General features: G+C 40.7%; 1 long non-coding RNA gene across 1 annotated transcript; it reads left to right on the top strand.

The window, feature by feature from the left end:
- The first annotated feature begins 3750 nt into the window (after window positions 1–3750).
- On the top strand, window positions 3751–4606 carry LOC139435835 (uncharacterized). The gene is made up of 3 exons (XR_011645037.1): window positions 3751–3912; window positions 4302–4362; window positions 4475–4606. It is a non-coding gene; the product is annotated as an uncharacterized lncRNA (long non-coding RNA).
- The last annotated feature ends 15494 nt before the right edge of the window (window positions 4607–20100 follow it).

Genomic DNA, 20100 nt, shown 5'->3' with positions numbered 1-20100 from the left:
TACATTTACTTTTCAGTCTGTTATAATAATCGTTCGTTCATTTGGATCATTGAAATATAATGCCTACCTGATGACTTGAAGTAGCTGGCCAGTGGCTCATACTGCTGCAGGATACGAGTCAAACACCTCTCCAGGCTCAACCATCGAATGGAAACGTGCATAAGTATTTCTAAATACTCGCTTCCATGGAGCTCACAGAATTCTATGACAAGAATGGAACATCTTAATTTCAATTTAATTTAACTCTTCTGCATTTCATTTGGACTGCACATACCTGTCAGGTAACCTTTATGATTGGTGCTTCCTTTAAACCAGTATCCCACATCCAGTCAGATCCTCTGGATCAAATCCACACACCTGCAATACATGATGATTTATAATCACATGACACCACAGCATAACAAACAACCTGTTAGACTTGACATTAGGCCTAACGGATATGGTTGGTCATAGAAATCATACATGATTCAACTCACCTCCAAAAAGCCCAGGCCAGCCTGTTTGGCAGTGTTGTGGATGACGTGACAGGGGCACCCATGGATGTAGATGCTGCCATGTTCTTTAAGAATTCTGGATGCGATGGAATTTCTTGCTCCTGTATTGACAGGTGCATTATCAACAGACAGACTCACACAGTTTCTCCATGGTATGGCGTTTTTTTGCAAGGCCTCGTCCATCTTCTGGTATATCACTTCAGCTGTGCCGCAGCTTGGCCCGCTGGTGGGGCACATATCCAGAAACCTGTGGACAACTTTACTGGTGGAACTGTCATATACCCGCACAGTGAGTGGGTTCATCTTCTCTCTTCCTGCAACGATATGGTACATATATGTCAGATTAAGGTACACATCAGACTGAAATTGTGTGTGTGTTCTATGGTTAATAATATATCTAAAATGGGTGCTGGAAAGTGTGGAAAGTGTAATGACCTGTATCATTTGATCCATCTGTGATTAATGTGAAAGGATTGGTCCTCATCTTCATGACCAGTTCCTTTCTAAAATGTGGGGCCACTGCTTCATTTATTATGCACGATGTTTTTGTGCGGGCGCACTTGTAGTTCTGTGCAGTAGGGGAATCTTTGAAGCATTCTTTTAGCAATGGGCTGAAGTGATCTGCTACTGCAAACGGCACATTGTGTTCGACCATTGACACTGCCACCTTTACCTCAGCTCTCCTTGTCTGCAACAGAAAGGGGGTCATCAAAGAGCAAATCATGTAAAAACATTCCATAAAACATTAAGTGTTTTTGGATTGAATAAATGCATTTATTGCCGACTCAAGGTCCCTAGAAATACACAATTACATACAACAATAAACATAAATAAAAAGAGTCCAAATTAACATGTTAGACAAGGTATTTGTGACAGTTTGTTTCATTTACTATTATTTATGCTGATATAACCTACAAGTGCAATTCAGCCACTGCCACTGTTCATAATATATACCTTGGCCTCTTGTGCTGTCATGCCACCAACAGAGACTGGCGCATAATAAGGTGCAATCGTGGTTGTTGACTGTATTGCCTGTTCTTTGGCACGATGCCCTTTGCTTTTCATATGCCTGATGACATCTGCCTTTCCTTGATGGGCACAGCTGTTCTCATGTCTGCATATAGAGCACCAATAGTAGGAGGTGGTGGTGCCTATAGTGATGAATGGCCATTCTGCTGTCCACTCCCTTTTAAAAGTGCACCTGTAGGTGGCTGCTCCACTCTTAACACTCTGCTTTTTCCCTGTTTCTACTCTCATCTCCACCGTTTCCTCTGCTGGCTCTTCTGTCTCATCCTCTGTGTCCTCTGGAGCCTTAATCTCTTCTACATCATCATCATCTTCTGTCTCCTCTGCAGTCTCATTCTCTGTGCCCTCTGGACACTCCTTTTCCTCCGCTCTGTCATTCACTGAGAGATCCAAAGCCTCCTCCACTGTTTCCTCTGACCTGGCAAGTTTGGCAGGGGGTGGTTGACCCTCCACTGCCCAGAATGACAGCAGATCTCTTTGCTGCTTCTTCTTCTTCTTCTTATCAGACATCTTTCAGACTTTCAAACTAACAGACAAACATCAGACAGAAATCGAAGTACAGTTAAGGAATGAATGATCCAGTCTTAAAAGATCTCATGTTACTGTTTGATTGATTGAATATTTTATTATACAGAAATGCAAACAACACAGGTACAGTACTGTAAATTCCCTTAGCTCATAGCAAGCATCCATTAGCTCACACACGCGTGATGATTTAACTAACACGGCTATAACTCACGGTTGTTTGTTGTTAAACCCACCGCAGCAACCTGCCACACTGCTCACCAGCAGCTTGTGTAACGCTCACGTAGTCAGACTCACCGTTGACTTCATAACAATAAAAATAATGCGTTTGTAAAATTAAAATGAAGTGATTACCTACCGTTTGACCTCCCGCTTCAGATGAAAATGGGTTCTTCATAGGATAGAGACCAGACGCAATGACGCGCCCTAAGCTGCCTCTGATTGGTTTGTATACGGTGCCTTTCTCGGTCAGCCAATCGGGGGCAGAATAGGGCGGGCTCACCCTATCCCTGACTCGAACTACGGCAAACCTCAAGCAACAAGTTATGGAAATATATCATTAAATAAAAAAATAATTATAAAGTAGTGAGAGGGGGGGGGGAAAGCGTGTGAAATGGCAAGTGTGGCGTGTGAAGAGGTTAAATTGCGTGACTCTCACTCTCAAAGGGTGAGACTTGGCAGCTCTGTGGATATAGCTTCTTTTTTTCACAGCAGTATTGGATCAGTTCAGTTGTGCAGCATTGGATCAAAACAAAATAAAGCTTATCAGTGGTCCACCACAAAATAACCATGTAAACAAATTGAGTGCAGATAGTGCAGTAACAAAACAAAAATAACTCTACTGGAAAGAGGTAGCTTGACGAGCTTCACAAGTTCACATTCAGTCACAAATAATAAAATAAAATAAAAATGTGGCTTAGTGCAGAATTCTAGCCTTAAGACTAACTAGTCTAGTAATAATGCAATGAACAACAACAGCTTAACATAACATGAATAAACAAAGTATTATATTTCCATCTTACTGGAGTAACACAATTCAATAGTAATCAGCAGCGAACCACTTCAACACGTGTGTTTCGGTGTATTCACGGCATTCATTTTGTTATTCTACAGTATTGTTGTTTTATAGTTATTTGTTAATGTAACCCAATTTGTGTTCTTTGAAATTGAAAACGATATCGCATTGTGTTTGTTACTTTCGTTGCAGTTGTATATGTCTTAAGTGTAATTTGGCTTGGCTTCCTATTTGTGGACATGCTTTTATTTTGAAGGAGAGGTAGCGCTGTTGACAGGAAGTTGTTGTTGCTTTGGAAACAACGTGACGGAGATTAACGGAGAAAAGTAATATCTACAGACGGAGAAAGTAAACGATAACGTTTATGGTTAAGTGTTAGCACCCCTCGAAGAGGCACAAGTTCTTACGTTGATATTGGAGATTTCAATAAATTGAATTTGAAAAAAAAACCGGGGGAAAAAATGAAAAAACAAACAAAACGAATTTCCGAATAACGAAATTGAAACCCGAATAGTACTCCAACGAACGAATATTCGGGTACAGCCCTAGGCCCTTTCTCATTTCTCGAACTCCCCTCCTCGACTCCTATCCTCGATACTTAGTCCCGCCCACAGGAGATGCGAGCGGAGGAGCCGAGGAGGGGAACCAAGGAAAGAGGAGGGGAAGCAGCAGGCGGTTAGAGCAGAGCCATTTAATAGAAGAGTTACGACATCTCCGTTCACTCCAATGGACCACTTTTTTACAGCAATGGCGGATCGTGGATCCTGTCAATCGTTCCCCGGAAGTTAGCGCCAAGGCTGGCAGAGCTGTGGAGTTGCAGCATAATAGACCGTCCGTGACGGACTTTTAAAGGTAAGAAGAAATTTAAAGATGTATATTGCGGATATTATCAGTACATCTGATTCAAATGAACATGTGTATTAAAGGATGTCAGTGGATTATCCCTAAATTAGTAGATTTAGGGAACGTTTACAGATAACAGATTAAGCTAGCATACCGAAGCAAGTTAGCAACACACGTTGAACAGCCTTTTAATTGTAAATTCCGTTCTCTCTATGTCATTTCGTCCAACATGTTGAATTGGAGAAGAGGGGCTTCTAAACGGGATTGTATGCGGGGGTGGAGGGAGTTAAATATTAGATAAATATAACTTTGGTGCGTGTAAGAGTGAGTGTTTTTAGCAGAGCCATATTGTGTCCTTGTGATTCTGTTGATTATTACCTGTCTGTATAATGTTGCAGCCCAGCTGATTCTGGATTGATGGCAAAGGGAGAGGGACTTAAGTGAGAGTGAAAACACAAGGTACGTTTAATACTACTGTTTTATATAAGTAAACACGTTATCTCCCCAAGGCAATAGGTGTGCTATATAGGTGTGTATAACCCTTTCTCCTGTCTGTTGCTCCCTCTCTCAGCACAAGAACCAGAGGGGGGTTCAATGGAGCCTGAATACCTGCACTGAGACCCTCACCCTGCACCCTGAGTCTCAACTCTGTGTTTTTCAAGCCTTTCCCTGTTTTTTTGTATTAAACAAAACATTAAGCTTTCCCAATGGTGTGGTTTTCGTTTTGTGAAAAAGTGCAAATGCAGTGTTTGTATATAAATCACATATTTTGTTGCTGTTGGTCGTGAAATTGCTCCTGCTGACTTGAGCCAGCCATTTTTTCCTCCGCTCTGTGTCAGTGGGGAAGCCGTACATTCGTACTCCTTTCTCTGAGAGATTTGAGCATCCCCAGGCAGCACAGCAAACCATGGTGGCGACTAGGAGGCAGCACAGCAAACCAGGACAACACGGAGGAAAAGGCACCGACAAACTGCATGATATGCTATTCAATGTTTATTGAATTCCATGTATTTGCTTTAGTTCACACTAATCCTAATATTATCACTTAATATTAGCAAATTCGATTTTATTTTTGAAAACATATTGATGTAAATACATACACATCGATTTGTTGTATAAATATTGCAAATCAAAACCTTTATTCACTAATAATTAACAAAAATCGTAGTTCTATCTCCTGTTATCAATGCAATCACATTGCCCGCCATGAACTTCCGGGGAACGATCCCTCGTCTACATGAACCACGTGACGATAACCGTTTTTGGACTTCCGGTGTCGTAACTCTTCTATTAAATAGCTCTGGGTTAGAGAAATGAGAACTCCTCTCCTCTGAGCGGTCATTTTAAAGAGACGTCCATTAATGATGACAGAAGGCACAGCAGCCCTCTGTCTGATGGACAGATGTGTTCATGATGACTTATATATTTACTTTGATTCATTCACAGTGCGGTATAATGAGACAATAACAGGCTACAGATGCGGACACGCACACACACATATATGTATATATTTATATAAATATATACAATTTCAGAATCAAACAGAGCACTCATAACGTAGCACTATCAGAGACTGGATATATCCCCCCCTCTCCCCTCTGGTCGCTACAATGAGGGAAATAAATTACGGTCCAAAAGTTGTATTAAAAGTAAGCAGAGAACACCAAACCAACTGAGACCTGTCTGTCCGCTGCATCTATGCACACACCTACACCACACACACGCACATACAGCTCCTAAAACAGGCTACAGCCGTTGTGTATTTTATTGTGAAGCACTAAATGGTTTTAGAAAAATATCGACTCTTTGTTTGTAGATATCTACTAAACTACAGCAAATACAGAGAGTAATGTAGGCCTGTTATACTGAGTGATATATATTATACACACTGCTCTGCTTTCTGCACGGACCTCACAGCTGTTCTCACTGTAAACATCGCGTCGAGATGAAAGCAGTTAATACAATAATATCCAGGGGATGCATGCAGAGCTGTCATTGGCTGAGATAAGTCCGGCCGTGCGTCACGACTCTTTGAAACATCTCTGTTGCCGGAAATGCATCCATGAAGGAGCCGTGGAGGACCGTGGAGGACCCATCAGTGTATCCTCGGTTATAGCTCCTCCAGAGAGCCTCCTCGACGCTCGGTCCTCGAAGTGCATTTAGAGAAATGAGATGTCCTTCAACATGGCGCACTGAAATTCATTTCCGGGTCACTACCGGAGGACCGAGGAGTCGAGTCAGTGCTATTTTTTATAAGTCGGGGGTGGACAGAACATCCTTTAGGGGGGTCGTCGCCTCCTCTCGGGGGGTCCGGGGGCTTGCTCCCCCGGGAAGATTTTTTTTTAAATATTGAAGTTGAAAGCATCACTCTGGTGCACTTTGAGAGCAACATTAACCCTACCTTAATAACACCTTAAAGCGGACAAAAGGCACTGGAGAACACTCATTAACACCCTTTAATGAAGCAAACTAATGCCTTAACTCACTCAAATAGTCGTTTACTTATTAAGGTGAAACGAATGTGCGTAGAGTTTTAAAGGATGCGGATAGTCTCACCTTGATTCTGGCGCATTGCTTATCGTTTTATAGATCTATTCTCATCCACCATCTTTGTTTGTGACGTAAAGAGTGTAAGAGTCACGTTTCTGAATCGGACACTCTGAGTGGATGCAGTCACAGCCAATCGGAGTCTGATTCAGAGGGTTGCCTGTCAGTTCTGTTGTTATGTGTACTGAAACGAGAGCCGGTATAATTCCACGTGCGAAAACAAAATACAAATTGGAATACGTTATTTTAGTGTCTTAAAAGTAGACTGAGGTATGAAGGGGTAACGTTACATCTTAGGATAATTTGTAGTCATCTTCTGTATACATACTAACATATAAGGGTATACTTAGTGTGGTTACTCCATGTTTACTAGCTATAACATTAACGTTACATCACTCTTTTTCACTTCTTACTCAGTGCAGATATCACCATTAGATTAACAAACCTGAAACATCATCCATTTCTTCACTGCTGGTGATGACATTGTTGTCAGCTGCTGCTGCTGCTGCTGCTACTGCAGCTTGTGGCGCCGGCTGCTTCGATGACAATAACTTTCTAATATCCATAACTGAAGAGGCTATTAGCTTAAAACTCGTCAGGCACTAGGAAGGATCACTTCTTCTTCAGGGCAGGCTACGCAGTACGCAGGCTAATGTCCCACAGTGGCTGCCTCTCTGGTGGACTCCAGTACTGCACATTAATCCCGAGACGTTTTAATTTTTTTTTTTTTTTAAATGTTTAAGTGAAATATCCGGGGCTTTTCAGAAAACATCCGGGGCTTGAGCCCAAGTAGCCATCCCCTAGCGCCGCCTCTGGTGGCCACAAATTAGTTATTATGTTCCCACGCATTAGTAATTCGTGGGAACACAATAATTATTACGCAATAACTAAATCCAGATAGTCTTTAGAAACTGATGACTGAGTGACAACAAGTCGAGTAAAGTTGGAACGATATTGGCAGATTCAGATTTCACGGATCAATAACTCATGAACAAAACGTTGTTCAGACACAAATGACGTCTCCTAAGTACCGTGGTAAGGTTGACAACGAACTACAATCACATTTTGATTAAAAAAAGCCAATACGTGCTGTCCTCCCAGTGTTTCCCCTATATACAAATAGTGGCGGCGAAGCGCCGCTGCTGAAATATGCGCGCCGCTGCTAGGGGGCGCCAGCTAGGTACCCAAAAAAAAATAAAAAATAAAAAATCTTTTTTTTTTTTAAATTAAAATAATAATAAGTGGCGACCCTTTTTCATTTTTCATTGTTTGTTATGTGGATTTGTAGTATTTTTGTTACTGTATGTTCAGTAAGGGTGTATTTTTGCTAAATGTTGAGAAATTGCCACTGTTTGTACTAGGCAGGGCCGATTTTTGGTATAGGGCACCAGATCTGTGGAGGCGCTGCGCTGACAGCTCTGGGAGGAAAAACAAATGTTTTGACCGTTGGCGCTCATCCTAATTTTCGGCCTTGATGTAACAACATTCATAATTAAGTAAATGTAACACCCTTTTCACCCCGGTTACACTTTCCATTTGCCCTGTACGATAGGCGCTGTAAGTGATGAAAGTGGGGGATGTTGGCTTATCAGGCGCCTGCAGCTCACAGCCAAAGTGCGAGCGAGAGAGAGAGGGCGCACCGGTACCGGCGCTGTTGTTATTAGAATCTGGTGCTAGCTGCGCTAACGGATATAAGAAGTAGATGTTTCTCCAACCAGGGTGGAGGAGAGCTCTCCTGTCAGACTGAGAGGTTCAGTGAGGTAAGGGACTCTGAGTGTTTAGATAGTTCATTTCAGTCTAAGTTATCTCAGTGGGTCTCAAACGTTTTGACCACAAATTATGTAAACACACCAAGGCACTCCTTTATAATTATTAGGATAAATAAAAACAGGTTTGAAATCATTCCAATGTATACTATAAACCAAAAATATCGTTTAAAGTTGGAGAGATACAAAAATATGCATAAATAAATGTTAACTAGGTCAAATAAGATATGAATGAACAACAAAAATAAAATAAGTGACATGTATTTGTTATTGGCTATGGTAGGTTACACATACTTATTTGATTATTAAAATGTAAACCGATCTTTTTCATATGGGTGTTTTAGAGTTGTAACCCCTAGATCAGGTCTCTAGTAATTGTGTGCTCAAAGTGCACCAGATTGAAGCATTTTACTTTAAAATGTTAAAAAAAAAAAAAAAAAATCTTCCCGGGGGGGCATACCCCCGGACCCCCCTAGAGGATGTGACGTCCACCCCCCAATTAGAACAAGCTCATACAATACTGAATACATTTGAAGCCATTTTGACGGATATGACCTATGTCAACAAGTTTCTGTTTTTTGTAGTGTATTTGCCTTTTGTAGAAATGTTTCATTTATTCTTTACATATAAAATCTAGGGCAGCAAATTAGCTAGAACCGGCCCTGGTACTAGGCCTCAAGAGCCTTTCTTGTGCTGACACATAGAAACAAATTGGCGTGGCGCACTTCGCACGCTCACACACTAAAAAATTCCATGCGCTCCGCGCTCTCACATTATACTGGGCCCACGTGCCTTAGCACCGCTGCTATGACTCCATCCTAGGGGAAACACTGCCTCCAAACTGGAGACATTACATTGGTCTCTATCTGCAGCCGGAGAAGAAATGAGTGCTCAGGGACCGTCTGCAAAGTGCAACTCCGAAAAAAGAGAATAAAATAATATTCAATCACTTCACTATTATACAGTATATTTCTACCAAACTCACTACATACATCAATAGTCTCATGTTGCTCATACTACAGCAGAGAGTTTGGAAGAATGTGCTTTTGAATAATTTTGGTGAATATTTATAGTGTAAAATCTTCAATAAATATGGCATCATCTTCAATAACGACTATTATACAGTATACATATTCACCAAAATTATTCCTAACCATATTCTTCCAAACTCTCTGTAATGAGTTTGGTAGTAATATACTGTAGAATAGTGAAGTGATTGAATATTATTATATTCACTTTTTTCGGAGTTGCACTTTGCAGACGGTCCCTGAGCACTCGTTTCTTCTCCGGCTGCAGATAGAGACCAATGTAATGTGTCCAGCTCGGAGCGAGGACGGCGCATATTGGCTTTTTTTTATCAACATGTGATTGTAGCTCGTTGTCAACCTTACCACGGTACTTGGGAGACGTCATTTGTGTCTGAATAACGTTTTGTTCACGAGTTATTGATCCGTGAAATCCGAATCTGCCAATATCGTTATAACTTTACTCAACTACGTTTCAAACCGTGCATTTTCAGCAGCCGAATCAAGTGCCTTTTGCTAAGGATGACACTGTGCTTAACTGCAAGGGATTGCAGAATATCATTATAATTTATACCCAAATCAAATCAAAATGATTCATGCTTCGCGATAATAGCCGTAGCCTACGGTACAGAGTTTAGCTAGTGTTGTCACCTTTATACAGTCTATGGTTGTCACTCAGTCATCAGTTTCTATAGACTATCGGGCAGGGTGGGAATTTCACGACGGCCACGACGGCCATGGCCGTCGTTGCCCCGCACCTTGGCCGTGATGCCCTGTTAAAAAAAATGCAATTCACGGCCAAAGTGGCCTTTGTGCCCCTGTCAAAAGTAAAACAAAATGTCCTGTGGTATTGGTATTTTGACTAGCAACTTATGGCGCATTTCCACTGCAACGGGGTAGCCCCGTTTAAGCGTCCCTAAGCGTCCTCGCTCAGGCCTCGGGCTGCCTCGCTGGCCGTCCGAGGCCGTGGCGCATTTCCATTACACTTTAGGACCTGGGGTAGCAACGCAGTGTAGGCGGGGCGATCAGCTTTTTGGGCGGAGCGACGCTGGGTAAAACTGCAGTGGCGTCATCTTCAATGCGACACAACTCACAAAACACACACAACAATGGAGGATGTGGAAGCGATCGTTTACTTGTTTCTTGGTGTGTGGCTTGTTATCACAGCAAGAAGGAAAGTGATCACAGCAAGCATTGCATTGTATTCATTGTATTGAACATAAATAAATCCTTCTTTTTTTTTCATATACATGTGTTTGTCAAATGTTTTAAACAAATATTATCTGAATTGAATATTTGAAATTCAAGCACCAGTAAGTACTGCCCCATAATAACATTTGAGGAAATATCAGATCATGGAAAGAAAATCTTTCTAATCAATTAAGCAAATATCAAAGCTGACTATAAACATAAATACTAAAGTGTAAAACACAGCAAAACTATATTCATAAATGCAAGTGTAAAATAGTGTGGACAATTGTAAACATGGATGGAGACTAAAGTATCCACAACATAAAATAATATATTAAATATAACCTCAATCTTTCTTCTAGACATGTTAAAAGCTTGCTTGAATGGGTTATAGGTTTATTTTGGTCTTTAAAATATATAAGGAATGTGTTGTTTGAGTGTAGTAGAACGAGGGTATTACAATTGAGCAATTTCTACATGTATTTATCATGTATTCTTAATACCATTACAAAATAAACATGTAATAATGTTTTAGAGTAGGACCTCAAGCTAGCAAACTCAATTTCTTGCTTTAAATCTCTTAAAAGTAAGGGGCTTTTTCCTAACTGATGGTGTTTGTTATTGCTTTATAAATTCATGTATGTTTATGATTTTTTTATGTTGGGTGCCATTCATTATCAACAAGAGATAAGATAAGTCAAAGAAGTACTTTATTGATGGCAGTATAAAAATACAAATGTTGTATCAAAGGCATGCCATTAAACAATACAAATAAAAAATGTAAAACTTAATTGCAGCCAGCATAAATATACATGGAATTGTAAATATAAAATGAACATTTTAAAGAAAATAAATAAACAAGGAAGTACAAATGTTGCATTTAAAAATTAACTAGATAAAAAATATATAATATGTACAATAACTATTAAGGTTTTTTGAAGTATCATGGAGGAGACGCTGCCCAGTCATGGTGCCGTTCCTGTTGGGCCCGATCCTCTCCTCCTCGTTTCCTCTTGCCTGGGTGACAATAAGATAATAATTAGCAATAAGGAAAACACACAGTACAGGTACAGGTCACACAAGGATATAAGAATAACATGTATAAACAGAACAACAGTAAGGTGAACTAAAGAAAGTTCTGGCCCTAGATGTTTACAATGATTGTGAAAGTGAATTACATTATGTCCAGCCTGTTGATAATGAATATAAATATATGTATATGATAGGATGTCACACACAACTGTACTAGCTGCTTACTAGCTAAGACTTTACTTGTAACAGAGCATTTCCACACCGTGATATAGCTTATTTTAATTACTGACGATGGATGATCCACGGTTTAAAAAAACAAAAAAACAATTCCAGTCGTTTTGCCATTTCTATTTCTTACCTAGAACCACACGCTGCGGTGTCGTGATGGCACTCGGTGTTGGTGGTTGAGTCGGTGTCGATTCTTCGGCTGGGGTCCGTTCTGGATTCACTGACGATGTGGACGGAACACTGCCATCACCCGTTGTTCGGGAATGTTCCTCCTCACGAGTCCCAATGTAATCATCTAGAACAGCAAAATGACTTGTTAATTCCACAAACTACTGCAGCACAATACTAAATAGCAACAGCAACTATAGAAAAGAAAAACTGAACGTAAACAATGGCACATATGGTGTTAGCAAACAATAGCTCTAGCTAAGGCTATCTGCCTAGGCTATCTGCCTTAGCTAGCTATGTAGCTCTTTGGGGCTCCATAAAAGCACGGGTTGTCGAACATTAATGTAAGGATAAAATAGACTTCTTTGTTAGAAGTGAGCGTACCTTGCAGGGACTCCAGTAAAGCCGTTCCGTTTTCCCTACATCGCAGGAAAGTCCTCGAAAATCCGCGCTCGGACATCTGTGCAGAGACATCCTGGAACACTTTCACATTTCGCGTTGTTCCGTCGAGCTCCCGCTGGATTGTATCATCCCCAATGAGATGTAGGAACGTCGTCACCTCCTCGGTCGACCACGGTGTGCTTTTCTTCGACGTTGCCATTTTTGTAGCTCCTCCGTTTACAAAATGCTGCAAGCTTGCTTCTTGATATATATGTGACGCGAGGGATGATCTCGCGCGCGATCTTGTGACGATTCTCTCTGACCAATCAGCAGTCGAGTGTTGACGTCACAGCCCTGGCCTGGTCTGATAGAACCACGATTTTATGGGGCCGGAAAAAGAGAGAAAAAGTACCCGCTAGCCGGTACTAGGCTATATGGAAATGCCACCAAAAACTGGCCTGGCCGCTTGAGGACGGTCCAGGACGCTTAAACGGGGCTACCCGCTGCAGTGGAAATGCGCCATTAGTTAAATTGTTTCGTTTATCAACGCTACAACATAGCGTTTCGTGAGTCGTTGTTGGGGGGAAAAGCAAACAGCTGTTTGCTGCGGAGCACAGCGCGAGCAGGCTCCGGTGAGCGGGAGGGCGCTCCTTCTTCACTACAGACTATCGCGCCACCTAACCATTCGCCAAAATGTTTTTAATACGAGCGGTAACCGGCCAAGCGCCGTGCAAAAAACAATCTTCTAATAAAAGAAAGTCACCGGAGGAGTTAAAGGAGAGACAGGGAGTTGGCTGCAGTGCCGCGTCCTAAAACCCTTTTGTAATCTATCGATTAGATTTATGATTCGACAATTATAAAAGTAGGGTAGACATGTGGAGATTATCCGGCTGAACAAAACGTGCATTTATCAAACAGGTTTGTTTTCCACAGACCTTATTTCCAGCTATTTTCCAAAACCCTGTGGAGAAATGCCGTTGCTTTCTGTGGAGGGAACCAGCAGCTTACTTCCTGGTTTCAGGACGCGTCACTGCACCTCTCAATATGATGCCAGTATAAACAAGGTCTTCTGTCGGCTCTGTACATCAATGCCGACCTATGCTGACAAGTAAGTGAAGAGTAGACAATATAAAGGTATTGGCGAAATGTCCCAGCAGTTTAGGATAATGAAGGTTCTAATCAAATCTATTACATATAGCCATTACATGTCTAACTCCTAATGACAGGAAGGCAGAAAGTGCATTATACAAATAATAATACTCATAATAATAGCAGACATTTTTTAACAATGACCACAATATCATTATTTTAATAAACCAAATATGAACAATTGAGGAAAATGAGGAAGAACTGATGATTAAAATGTTGTAGTAAAGTAGTAATGTAGTTAGTGCATACATTACTATTGCAACAAATGTGTTAATTTTCTTCATTATTAGTCGATTCTTTGTTGGTGGACGAATGCTCCGGGCCAGTGGTTACAATGGTGGAGCCAGTGACAATACAATGTTACCCTTACTGTCTACCCCTGACTGACTTATGTGGTTTATGGCTGAACTTAACGTATACGTTTAAGAAACACTATTGCTATTCAGCCGTTTGTAAAACGACTGGTGTTGACGTTAGTGCTACACTTTTCAGTCATGTTGATTGACCAGCGTAATTTAACCAAACAACCTTTGTGCCCTGTCATGTGGCCTTTGTGCCCTTAAAAAAAATGTGAACGGGAAGGCCAAATGGCCTTGCCCCTAAAATGACGAAATTCCAAGCCTGCTATCGGGATTTAGTTATTGCGTAATAATTATTGTGTTCCCACGAATTACTAATGTGTGGGAACATAATAACTAATTTGTGGCCACGCATTATTAACTCGTGGCCACGCATTATTATATTATTATTTTTCTCACCAATAGCCGCGTTCACACTGCGGTACTTTTCCCACAAAGGTTCATGCGAACTTAGTTCATGCGAACTAAAGAGTTCGCATTAACTAAGTACAGATCGCGTTCACACCAGAAAAAGTCCCTGGGGGTGGATTAGGCAAATGAAGCCGCTGACGTCACTTCTTCTTCTTCTGCTTTGGGTTTACTGGCAGGCCGCAACCCACTTCACGGCGTATACTGCCGCCCAAAGTCCCCGGCCGGAAGTCCCCGGAATTGGGGACTGGCTTCAGTAGAAGCTGCTGGGAGTCCCAGCAGCTTCTACTGAAGCCTTCCGAGTAAATCGCCAGAACGCCGACACCTCCTCATCTCCACCGCTCCCATGTTTTATTTTGTGTTGCCATAAGTTAGTCTCTCTGCGTTTCTGCGCTGGGCTAATGCTAATAATGCTAATAATGCTAATGCGAGGATAATAAAATGGCGGCTTCACAAAACTTTTTGGGAGTTTTACGGGGCGTGGTTTGCAATTCGCCCAGCCAATCAGGAATATAGCTCTTTTCTCAAAAAAGAGCCGCTCGAAGCAGGGACTTTCTAGGGAGTAAAAAGGTTCGCATGAACTACTTTTAGTACCGGCTCTTTTTGGTGTGAACGCGATCATGAACTAAGTTCGCATGAACCTTTGTGGGAAAAGTACCGCAGTGTGAACGCGGTACAAATTGCGTATAAATTGTACTTTATAAACTCTGAATCTTGTGGTGCTTGAAGAATTACACACTGGTTAACTGGTTATATATGCCTTTTTTGGAGCCCTTTTTTGCAATATTTATTAAAATGTCAGTAGTTATTTAAACAAACCACTATCTGAGGATAATACAAGCAACCATAAAACACCCTTTACTAGAGCCATTGAAGCCCATGAAGAATGTATCCTTTCACAAATCTTTTCAACGTAAGTTAAAATTTTAAATATTCTTCATTTGCAGTATTTTTTTAAAAAAGTGTTCAGAAAGACTGCATCAATTATATATGATTATCAATATTTTTATTAACTAACCAAAGTCAATTTAAATAGCGGGCAAAAATGGGTTAATTGCCATGCATGTGGTGTTTGATATAGTTTTACGTTCAATTTCAACTATTTTAGGCAGAAAAACGTATATTGACTAAACCCTTTTTTAATAATTTACTATAATTTAGAAAGGTTTTTGTGAGAAATCATTTCAAAAGTAAACTTATTTTTCAATTTATATTTAAATTTGAAATGTGTGCACACAACATTATTAATTTATACATTTTTATCAATTTTTAAAATGATGAATCCATTTATTTTAATGTATTTCCTTGAGGCTGGGGAAAATATCCAGCATGTAGTTCAACATGCAAATGTTCTAATGCAAGTAAGTATAAGTATAACATGGAAAAGTAAATAAAATACGTTTCATAGGAGGATGTGGATTTATTTTCTCTCACCTTGTAATTACACAATCAAACAATCTATTATTTAGCTCTGGCCTTCATTCACAAAAAAACATTTTGTTGAATTGGACACATTTTTCGAAGGTCTATTGATTGACATGCAATGACTGGGACTGAAGGAAGAATCTGCGAGGAATGAACTAGGAGCAGAGAAATAATCATATATTAAAAGACAGCAGCATCATAAGAGGCCAACAAGAGTGACAGGGTGTGTCAGTGTGCTGAAGGACAGACAAGCTATCCAGGCCAGACTCTAAAGACTTTCCAAGGTGTAAAATGCTGCTGCCGGAGTACTGACTGGAAGTATTGCTGATATCATGTCTACCATCCTCTTAAAATACTCTGTCCAACAATATCAGTCTCAGGAAGAAAGTTTTTTTTAACGCTTAATCAAAATAGCAGAGAAACATGCATTATTGTACTCAGGAGGGGACAATGACAGAGGAGTACTGGAACAGTACACAGTAAGTACTTCATAGTACTTGTGGGGGTAGTTTCACTAGTACTGAGTCCAACAGGATCAACCTCACGAAGAACTAATTGCAACAAAAAATAATTCCCTCATCAAACTTAGTGGCTTGATTTTGTTCTCAGCAGGGGACTTTGACAGAGTATTTCTCAAAAAATACACAGTAAAAGTACTTCAATGTATTGTAAGTAGTAGGCTAACTAAAACAAAGTCAAACAGTATCAATTTCATTAAGAACTAATGGTAACATTATATTCTTATCATTCATCAAAGATAGCAGAAAAACATGCATTATGTAGGCTACTAAGGAGGGGACTTTGACAGAGGATTACTCACAAAGTAGGCTACACAGTAAAAGTAGGCTACTTTATTTCTGGTAGAAGTCAAACTAGAACCGAGTCCAACAGTGTCAGTTTCCTTAAGAACTTGTGGTAAAACATATTTGTATCACTCGTCAAATATAGCAGGAATGAAGAGCAGCTGATTTGAAAAAAATCGAGAGGCGGCGGAGTTGACCGCAGTGCAGAATCCCTGTAGCCTATAGTTTAAATCTCCTAACAACATTGTCCATTTTAGACAGAGTGTAGCGGCAATAACTCCCTATGAGTTAGCTGCTGAGAGGCTAAAAGATGCTCTTTGCTGTGACGCGTTCCATATAAGAGTCCGTAGTCATTTGTAGTCCATGGTGTTTAATAAAGACGAAAACAAACAATATACGACTCCAGACCTGACGGTCAACAGAAAGTATCGGAGCAAATTCACCCTCTTCCTACATCATATCCTCCCAACCGGCATCCAACAGGTGACTAAATACCAATAAACCACACCCACGTGACCATTGCCGGAAGTGATAAACAACAAGAATGAAACGCGATGCAAACAGAAATACAAGATAATAATACAAATAATAAGTAAGGCAAAAACAAGCATTTTGGCTCCTACATTCCGGCCCCTAATTATTATATAACAATTTATAATAATTATTCAAAACCAATTACAATAAAGCACTGTATATTCTAATGATATGCAGATCATCATGTTTTAAATCCAGTATTCATATATCAATATACAAGCAATCAAGTCTGCTGTGTGTGTATTGTGAGTGCAGGGTGCAAAAATAGTCACTGTATGCAGGGGGCAAGGAGCAAGGTCAAACATTTTAAATTATTTAGACATGGCAAAAGTTTCTCTGCCACATGAAAAAGGCGTACTTGGCTGAGGGGTATGTTCAGAAAGCCACTATTTGTCTTCATCTGAATCCCAAGTACAAGTCCTTTTTTCCTTGTCCTTTTCCAATCTAATGTGATTGAGCCTTCCAATAGTTTGGCAGATTTTAAGACTGGATCCCGGAACCGCTGATTCCCCATGGAAAGTCTCTGGATGTCTCTGCCACCTTCAGGATAGTGCATCTTAAATTGATGTTTCCACAGCATATCCACTGTCCTTACAGACGTCCTGCTGGCACCCATCACTGACTCTGAGAGTTTGCAGTCCCCTTCACCGGCCCCAGTAAGGCCACTTGTATGCAAAGAGGCTGGTTCTTTTCTGTACATCTTAGTTTCCTTTGTTTCTATGTCGTATTTAATTTGTCCCGCTTTCATGGTTGCAAATGTGCTTTCTACTGGATGAGGTTGTGACTCGAGTGTTATGGTAGATGTGATGATTTCAGTGTCAGCTCTGTCCTTGGTTGTTATTGTTGATGTTTTTAGATTAGCTACACTGTGCTCTGGAATGATTGGTGCAGATGTATATATAACTTGTGGCTGGGGTACAAAAGGATCTGTTTTGATATGACGGGTTTTCTTTTCCTTAAATTCATTTACAAAATATGACTGCTTGCCATCAGATCCTGTAGTGCAGCTCCTCGGAACACTGGATTTCTTTGATGCAGCAAGAACCTTCATGTTAGCCATGGTGTCGGCGATGTCTCCTTCTAGGTCCAGTTGTTCTCTTCTTCTCCTCAGCTCATGTTCCTGTTTTTCTAAAGCATGTTCCTGTTTTTCTAAAGCATGTTTCTTTTGAAGTAGATTTTGTAAAACCATCAGGGCGGCCACTTCCGCCTGAGCTTTTATATAAGCAGGTGCAGTTCTTGAAAGGCTTCCTCTGGATCTTGAGCCATGAAAAGTAAATTTGCTAGTTCTGTTTCCAATATTTAACACACTGTCCACTCCATCCTCATTTTCGTTGTCGTCACTCATTTTGCATGTTCCAATATGCACACAACAGTTCACTCATGTCAATCTTGTCACAGACGTGGCGCCTGATCAGTGATCACAGCTGTGCACGTTACAAACAATTCCGGAAATCCAAACCTTCGCCGATATCGGCATAACCAGCACGCACAAAACAGGCCAAATAGCAGTCCCCAATGGACTAACGGCGGCACTTCCAAACTGTGTTCCAAAATAAAACATACACAGAATGAACGCAATTGTGCCCACCGCCTCAACTGGCTGTGATGTGCTCCAGTCAACCAGTTTCCGCCTGCGGCCACGGTGAGTTGTGGCTTTTCCTTTCCACTTCGCCGAGGGGGAAACTGTCTCAGTGTTCCAACTCCGTGCTCCCGAACGTCCTGGCTTCGTCTGCTTAGGATCCGGTCCATTGCGTCGCGTCTTCGATGCGGCGATCCAGTTTTCTGTTGACTAATTGTAGCGGCAATAACTCCCTATGAGTTAGCTGCTGAGAGGCTAAAAGATGCTCTTTGCTGTGACGCGTTCCATATAAGAGTCCGTAGTCATTTGTAGTCCATGGTGTTTAATAAAGACGAAAACAAATAATATACGACTCCAGACCTGACGGTCAACAGAAAGTATCGGAGCAAATTCACCCTCTTCCTACATCATATCCTCCCAACCGGCATCCAACAGGTGACTAAATACCAATAAACCACACCCACGTGACCATTGCCGGAAGTGATAAACAACAAGAATGAAACGCGATGCAAACAGAAATACAAGATAATAATACAAATAATAAGTAAGGCAAAAACAAGCATTTTGGCTCCTACACAGAGGCTTATTATATTTACAGCCCTTAATAACATCCATTTTCTGGGCTCAATATGTGTCTTGGCCGTTTTCGTTGTGATCGCTAAATTCACCTTGTTTCCCTTTGTTTATAATATTATCACCGCTTTGTTTTGAAATCACTTCCGTGAGTTTCGCCCCGCCCCTCGCTCCAATGACCATTAGACCATTTAGTAAGGTAAAAAGCAAAAAGCAAAAAGGCCTCTCAAACGCTCTTCCGTTTACGTGTTTAATAAAGAAAAACAATTGGACGGTAGATACACGGATTATACAATCATACGTATTGGGATCATTTGTATTTAAATTCCAACTTTGGTCACGAAGAATATGTTTTTCTGTTGTCCACGTTCATAAAGCATAAAACAACAGCATCAGAGCACGGTGCAGAGTCTAGATGAGTTTACAGTCCCTCGTTCTTATTATACATCCATGTTGTACATCAAATACTTATTTCCCACAGTTAAATGCAAATCAATTTGTATCTTTTATATAATGTCAATTTCTGGATTGTTGATTTATTTGTAAGTGGGCAAACATACAAAATCTGCAAGGGATCAAATACTTATTTCCTCCACAGCCTGTCCTCCTACAAAAAACGACCATATAGGTCGATTGTTCAGCAGCTAAATACGACCCAGAGTCACGTTTTAAAGTGTAGCACCTCTAGTGGTCGTGTAAGAAACAACATGCTCCTGTCGATTGCAAACGCTCCGGAGGGTCGTTTATTCACAAATAACCCTCTCTGGGAAATCATAAATTGTGGAATAGTTTGGCCATTAAAATGCTTTTTTATTAGATTTCTAGCGAGAATTGTATACTGTACTTTTATAATCTACGTCCAGTGGATGTGTAGGATCTACAGTTTGATAGATATACGAAGATGATTTGAGGTCTCGCCAGGAGAACGTGTATATGGGGCAACTTCCATGTAAAGTTAGCGTGGGTGAAAACAGTATTTCCGGTCTCGAAGTTTTCATAATAAAACCGGGAGTATTCCCCACACTGTCA

Source organism: Pseudochaenichthys georgianus, chromosome 19 (genome assembly GCF_902827115.2).
Source record: "Pseudochaenichthys georgianus chromosome 19, fPseGeo1.2, whole genome shotgun sequence".
NCBI classification, from domain to species: domain Eukaryota; kingdom Metazoa; phylum Chordata; class Actinopteri; order Perciformes; family Channichthyidae; genus Pseudochaenichthys; species Pseudochaenichthys georgianus.
This window is presented reverse-complemented; position numbering and strand designations above follow the sequence as displayed.